The sequence below is a fragment of the Lissotriton helveticus genome, chromosome 7, assembly GCF_964261635.1.
Source record: "Lissotriton helveticus chromosome 7, aLisHel1.1, whole genome shotgun sequence".
NCBI lineage: Eukaryota > Metazoa > Chordata > Amphibia > Caudata > Salamandridae > Lissotriton > Lissotriton helveticus.
The window spans coordinates 1,211,891,927-1,211,899,341 of NC_136068.1; the positions used below are offsets into that span (position 1 = coordinate 1,211,891,927).

Sequence of the window (7,415 nt, forward strand, 5' to 3'; positions counted from 1 at the left end):
TGGAGAAGTGAGATAGATACATGAAGAGCCCACGCCAACCGCTGCACTGGAATCCAGGAATACCTAGGCATAGGATTCCACATTCCAGAGCATGCGGCGAGGCGAGCTCAGCAGGCAGCACGAGGATACTACACTATGGTTCCTTTGATCACTCCCTCTGTTACTTGGATAAACGTGGTAATTCTAGGGCTAATACATATTGATGAGTGCTGACCTCCTGGGATGCGTTTATTTATCAGACCAAGACCGAGAGCAATCCGGGATCACCTGCCCACTTTGGTGACTCTAGATAACCTGCCAAGGATTGTATGTATCAGTGATGGTTATGATACATAAGGATGTCTGTCCTATCAGCTTACAATGATGCTTTCTGTGCCTACCATGGTGACCATGGCTACTGGCGAATCAGGGTTCGATTCCAGAGAGGGAGCCTGAGAAATGGCTACCACATCCAGGCAACAAGCATTCAAATTACCCACTCTTGACTCGAGGAGGTAGTGAGGAAATAGAGCAATACAGGACTCTTTCGAGGCCCTGTAATGAGGATCTATTAGACGGCATGTCTGGTGCCAGCAGCTGTTAATTCCAGGTCCAATAGCATATATTAAAGTTGCTGCAGTTAGAAGCTCAAAGTTGGATCTTGGGATTGAGTTTCATGGTCTATTACAAGGATAACTACTGCTTGTCCCAGTCCCTGCCTTTCGGTGCACCCTTGATGCTCTTAACGTAGTATCCTGGGGGTCTTAAGTGTTTACTTTGAAAAACATTGAGTGTTTAAAGCAGGCCAGTCACCTGGATACTTCAGCTAAGAATAATTGGAATAAGACTCTGGTTCTATTTTTTCTTTTTTTTTTTTTACTGGGGCCATGATTAAGAACAGCGGCATTCGTACTGTGCAGCTAGAGGTGCAATTCTTGGGCTGGTGCAAAAATAACCAAAGCTAAAGCATTTGCCAAAAATATTTTCATTAATCAAGAACGAAAGTCAGGAGTTCACCATTGCAGTTCCGAACATAATGGATGCAGACTAGAGATCCAGCGACGTTATTCCCATGACCTTCTGAGCAGCTTCCAGTCTTTTTGTTCTGAGTCGAGTGTGGGTGCAAAGATGGAAATCAAAGGAATTGACTGAAAGGCACCCCCAGGAATGGAGCCTGTGGCTTAATTTGACTCAACACAGGAAACCTCACCCGGCCCAGACAAGGAAAGGATTGACAGATTGATAGCTCTTTCTTGATTCTGTGGGTGGTGGTCCATGGCCATTCTTAGCTGGTGGAGCGATTTGTCCGGTTAATTCTTGTAACAAACAAGACTCCTCCATTCGAATTTCTAACTAGTTATGTGACCCCTAGTGGTTGGTGTTCATCTTCTTAGAATGACAAGTGGTGTTCAGCCACACGAGATTGAGCAATTACATGTCTGTGATGACCTTAGATGACTGGGCTGCACACATGCTACTGAATGGATGACCATTGTCTACCCTTTGCTGGCAGATACGGGTAACCTGTTAAACCCTGTTTGTGATAGGGATTGCGGATTGCAATTGTTTACCATGAACGAGGAATTCCCAGTTAGTGGGGGTCATAAGATTGCATTGATTAAGTCCCTTTCCTTTGCACACACTGCCCTTCGCTACAATCAATTGGATGGTTTAGTGAGGTCCTTAAATTCAGTCCCAATGAGGTTGGCAATTGCTCTGGTGGAGCGCCAAGTAGATGATTAAACTTGACTATCATTAGGAAGTAAAAGTCTTAACAAGGATTCCATAGATGAACCTGTGGAAGGATCATTAACTGTACAGCATCCCAACTGACTGACAGTGACAGTCTGAACTCTCTGGCATCTCCCAGATGGAAACCAAAGCACAGGGCTCAGCCCAGTACTTTGTACCAGGCCGGCAGAGCTGTCCATGGTTGCTGGGCTCTTAGGGGAGGAGTTGGCACAGGGTGGGGTCCTCTACCTTGGAAAGACCCAACTGAGGTGACAGGCAGGTGAAGCCTCGGACTCTCTGGGAGGGGTACAATATGAGAATTAGCCCTCCCAACATGGAACCCAGCACACGCCTCTGGTACTTGAATTTCAGTGACTCTCAGGGCTGGAACTCACGGAAGGACCTGTCACCTGGGCCCTCTCAAGCCCGATCCAAGTCTACCTAGATTTTGAGTGACTGAGAATGGCCTATCTTAGGTGGCAAGGCAGCCTGGATGAAAAGGAGCCGGGCCATGAGGGGACCCTGCCTGCTCACAGTAGAGATTTTGTTCCTTCTCATAGCCAGTGTGAACTGCTTCATGGAGTGTCAGGAGATGCTGCCCCCGGCACCTCGAGCTTCCATGAGTGTACTGGAAGTGGGTGAGTTGCTTTTGTAATATGGAAGAACCTGGCTCTTCCCCTCTCAGTGCCTCCTACCAGGGTAAGGGGGACCCCCAGCCCACTGGCATGGCTTGGTGCTGCTGCCTAAACTGGGGACTCTCAATGTGCAAGGATGGAGTCCTGGCTCCCACTGGCCCTTCATATGTGGCAGATGGAGCAACCTTCCCTCAATGCCAGGTACCTGGTGGACTGGTCCCGTGTGACCAGACTGAAGATTAGAGACTCATGATGCACTGTCTAGGAGGGCTGGGGTGGAGCGTCCTGCCTTTGCTGCTGTGGAAGCCTCTTGCTTGCCTGCCTGCTGTGGTGGTGGGGTGGGACTCCTGGGCTGAGTGCCTGGAAACACTGTTTTGTAAATCATGGAGGCTGACTTGCAGAGGTGTAGGTGAATGTTACAAATGTTGCATGTGACTCTTTGCAGGGGATCACTTGGCGTATGTGTTGATGAAGAACGCAGCTAGCTTTGAGAATCAGTGTGAATTTCAGGACACATGATCATTGACACTTTGAATGCACCTTGTGCCCCTGTGTTTTTCCCGGGGCTATGCTTGTCTGAGGGTTGCTTGAATATCAATCACCATGGGGCTCTCCCAGGACACAGTTCGATCTGTCGCAGGGGGATCTGCTCCATTGGTCCTCCCCAGGTCACACCCCTGATTGCCCATGCAGGATTCCCACCAATCCCACTGCAGAGGTACGCCACCGGTGTGCTCAGTCTTCACAGCCTCGATGGTATGGGCGCTTAGTCGGCCCCAGGCCTGCAAAACCCAGGTTGCTGGACTGTGTGCTGCATGTGGCTGTCTATGGTATACCATTGCTGCCCTTGTGCACCACCTTGGTCACCCGTGGGTGTTGGTTTCTTTTCTGGCCTAGTGGGCTTTGGTTTCCAATCTGGAAAAGGGTATACTGTTGTGGCACCCTTTTGCAAAAAAAGCCATACCTTTGGCACCTATAGAATTGGTCCAGCTCCCCCAAACTTTGGTATCCGACTGCAGCCTCAGATCAGACATGGCAACCCTCTGAATTTAAGCATATTACTAAGTGGAGGAAAATAAATTATCCAAAATGTCCTCAGTAATGGTGAGTAAAGAGATGAGAGCCCAGCACTGAATCCGTACCTGGCAGCATACAGAAGGCTTACTCCTCAGTGTTGCTCAGGGGGCTCAAGTCCTTCTGAAAGAGGCTGACCCCGTGGATCGTGTTAGGCCGCTAGTAGCCCCGGGGCATCGGGATCAGGTCATCTTGGAGTCGGGTTGCTTGGAATGCAGCCCAAAGTGGGTGGTAAACTCCAACTAAGGCTAAATAGGGGTACAAGCTTCGTAGTATAAGGTAAAGTTGAAAAGAACTTAGAAGGGAGAGTTAAAGAGGGGGTGAAAGAGTTGAAAGGTAAACAGGTGGTGTCTGTGCAGTTCACCCCGAGGATTTAGCACGGTGGGAAGGTTGGTCAGGAGGATTCCATACCCAGCTACAACTGGCCCGGAGAGACATAGAGTCTAAGCTTCAATGATTAGGAGGGCTGCTGCGGTGTGCATTAAATCCAAGAGTGAGGGTCCAGGTGGGCCTTAGTGGAAGTAGAAAATACTCAAGTGAGAACATTGACGGCCGAAGTGGAGAAGGATTCCAAACATGGGTCAGTCAGTCCTAAGAGATTGGTGAGCGCTGTTTGGAAAGCACAGGTGATGACCTAGGGTACCCTCAGCCAATCAAAAGTGAGTCAGGTTAAGATTCCTGAACCCTGAGCGGCAGAGACAGGTGCCCTCATGGTATTCAAGGCAGTAACACAAATGATCCTAGAGAAACTGGCAGAGGCCCTGGGGTGAAGTTAGCTTTCATTTGTGAAGGGCATGCCACCCTGGAATGGGTTCACCCTTAGAGAGAAAACATTGTTGATCTGGCAGCATCCAGTGAGCTCTCGCTGGTCCTTACCAATCTGAGGGCAAATACGCGTCATATCCGCAGCAGGTCTCCAAGGTGAACAGACTCTAGCATGTTGGAAAAATGTAGGTAAGGGATGTCAGCAATCAGATCTGTAACTTTGGGATAAGGATTGACTCTATGGTCTGGGGTGCGAAGTGGGACTTGACGCGCACCATGGCTGTATAATGTGTTGCCCTCCTGGGTGGTGGCGACTCTGGATGTAAGTTGGGCTCTTCCTGTGGATTGCCCTAGCTATGGTGGTCAGCTCCCCCAGTGCCCCTCCCTGGGAGCGAGGTTGTTATTCTGCCTCTGCACACGCTTAGCATATTACAGGGGCACCCAACTGTTTAATTAAAATAAAGCATTGAAAAGGCCTGAGGTAAGTGTTGAAGCCATTTGATTATTGCCCAATGCTGTGAATGTCAAAGTGAAGAAATTCACTGAAATATGGGTAAATGGCGAGAGTAACTTAAAACCACATGCACGATTTCTACATTTTACGAGTTCCTAATTGCGCCTTTTTGCCTCTCATAGTTAGGAAGTCGCCAAATGTGATGTATAACAGTTTGCGATTCCCAGTGGGTCACAAATGGATCATGAGGCAGGTTGCACTTTGCGAACCATTGGTAATGGCCAAAATTACATTGATGGTGGCCTGCTGGGGTCGGCATACCACCTTGTCTGAGATTGCTTTTTGAATAAAGCAATTTAGTTTTGTAATGCAGCCTGTTTTCCTTAAAGTAAAATGGGATGCATTCTTGCTATTAGGAAGGGACGCCCTTAACACGCCCCTTCCTAAATCCAACTCACAAACCCTATTTTGTGATTTAGTAATAGGTTTCTGACTCGTAAACTAGGGTTACTACATGTCAAAAGGCTATTTAGCAGTTGCAAACGGCCCATTTCTCCATTTGCGACCACTAAATCCTTTTGTAGCCCTCTGACTCTCTTATCCTCTTCTCAGTTGCAGTGGCCTTTACCTTCAAGTGCTTCTACTGGTAAATGTCTCTAAACCACTATAATCATTGAGGAGAAGTCTATAAAGATAGGCCAAACAACGTTCAATCATGCCCGTGAGCAGGATAGTAAGAAATGGTGAAACTAGCAATCCCAATTCCAGATGGGGTAGTACCTGGATATTGAAAAACCCTCTAAAATGGCGACAGGAGGTGCTGTCTTTTCCACAAATCATTAACCTCCTAATCAAATTTGTCAACCCTACACCTAGATCTACACGACAACAAACCAAATCACACTGTATTGCCCTGTTCATCCTTCATACTAGTAGACAATGAGGAAACCTTAGACCTGAGTGAAAACATTGAATTTGTAGCCTCACCAGCCAAGAGTGTCACAATTGCTTTAAGATTTGAAAAACTGACAGATGTTTATGATGCTAAGGATAAACTCAATGAAAGGTGAAGTGATTTCACCCAAAAAGTCACATACTAGAAATATCCAAATGAAAACTACATCTGCGACTTGAGTGGATAAATAATGGAAACCTTCAAAGAACTTAGAAAACACAAAGGATTTTACCTAAAAACAGTGGCAAGGATGTCGAATTCCACACTATTGCATGCCACTATGCAAAGTGCAAAGGTAGAATAATAAAAGGAGAGCTACAATTCCTTTGTAGCTTTTGTTACCCCAGATTCTGAACAAAAATTGGAGTGTCACAACATGCAAGACATGCACACCCAAAAGCACAAAATACTGCTAGACTGCGAGACTCGCAGCTCTATGATAAATGATAAAATTGAAAATATCATCAAAACTCACAAACTAAACTTATCGGACAGTAGATTGCTAAACTACGATTTGCAATTGTTAACATCATATGACTGGAGAAAAGAAAAATTAGAAAAATGGAAAAATCTCCCTTTCAATGAGATGGCATTAAATATTTAGAAAATCAAATCGATGCAAGCAGCACACCATCAAAAATATGGTCAAAGAAAGAAATATTGCTGCTAACTGAATTGAAAAAAGCGTATGAACACAAAACAAATACAAATGTGTTCATGGTACTGCATCTTGACAATAAAAACAGAAAACAAATTGCAGAGAAAATAAGGGATAAAATAGAAAAAGCAAAAAACTTGCAAAGGATGCGTAGGAAGCATCCACCAATATTGAACGCGACTCCAATGATGAACTGGAAATATCTATGTAAATAACAAAATAAATGCATAAAGACTTTATAAGCAGGAAGCATGCACCTAAAATCATTAAGTTTCATGATCTAAATGTCAGAATATTGAATGCTAAAAAATACTCCAAAAATCTAGAACATCAAAAAGCTGCTATGGTCCTAACAGAAGAAATTGTAACTTATATCTCAGAAAATACCAGTGATATAAGTCCAAAGCCAGTTAGTTGCAAAAAACAGCCAAATGAAATTGGTAATGAACCTATGAGTGGTGCTCAAGATGAGATTATGAGTGTCTCAGTCCAAAGTAACATGCCAAAAATGGTAAGAAAAATGAAAGGCTCAAACCGCAGAAGAAAAGATATGTGAAAGCAAAGGGCAGCTATAAGAAATATCAGTCAATGGTAAAAAAAGAAAAATTGGCATTTCCCAGAATAATCACTGACAGTGAAGAAGATGCCATTTCAGGAATCAGTACTGACAATATCTTTCAATATTAGAAAAACATTATTGAAAAAGAAAATAAGAACAATCTGAAATTCATCGCTATAGATAGAATACCAGAAGAATGGGATTTCAAATGTGTGTGTAAAGAAATCACAAACTTGAATTAATAGAAGCATTTGAAGACTTTACTTAAACAAAGCAGTGGGGCCTGATAATATTTGTTTAAATGATCTATACAATGTTCACAAAAAAGAACCAGGGATTCTGCCCAAAATATAATATACATGGTTAATAATGAAAAGAGTCACAGAATGTATACAAAAGAACTAATCAATTGTAATTCCAAAGAATGTACCAATCAATGAGCTAAACAAAATAAGCAATTGGAGACCGATCACCATTGGTACATCATTCATTAAGCTATTTACCATAATACTGACCAAAAGACTTACCTCTTTCATTAATTTGATCACAAAACAAAAGGGCTTCATGAAAGAAAGAGGATGTTTCAAAAACCTGACACTGCTACA

General features: G+C 44.3%; 2 pseudogenes; both read left to right on the plus strand.

The window, feature by feature from the left end:
• Positions 1-19: 19 nt before the first annotated feature.
• On the plus strand, positions 20-1,791 carry LOC144771360 (18S ribosomal RNA; annotated as a pseudogene).
• Positions 1,792-2,778: 987 nt separating this feature from the next.
• On the plus strand, positions 2,779-2,931 carry LOC144771165 (5.8S ribosomal RNA; annotated as a pseudogene).
• Positions 2,932-7,415: the final 4,484 nt, after the last annotated feature.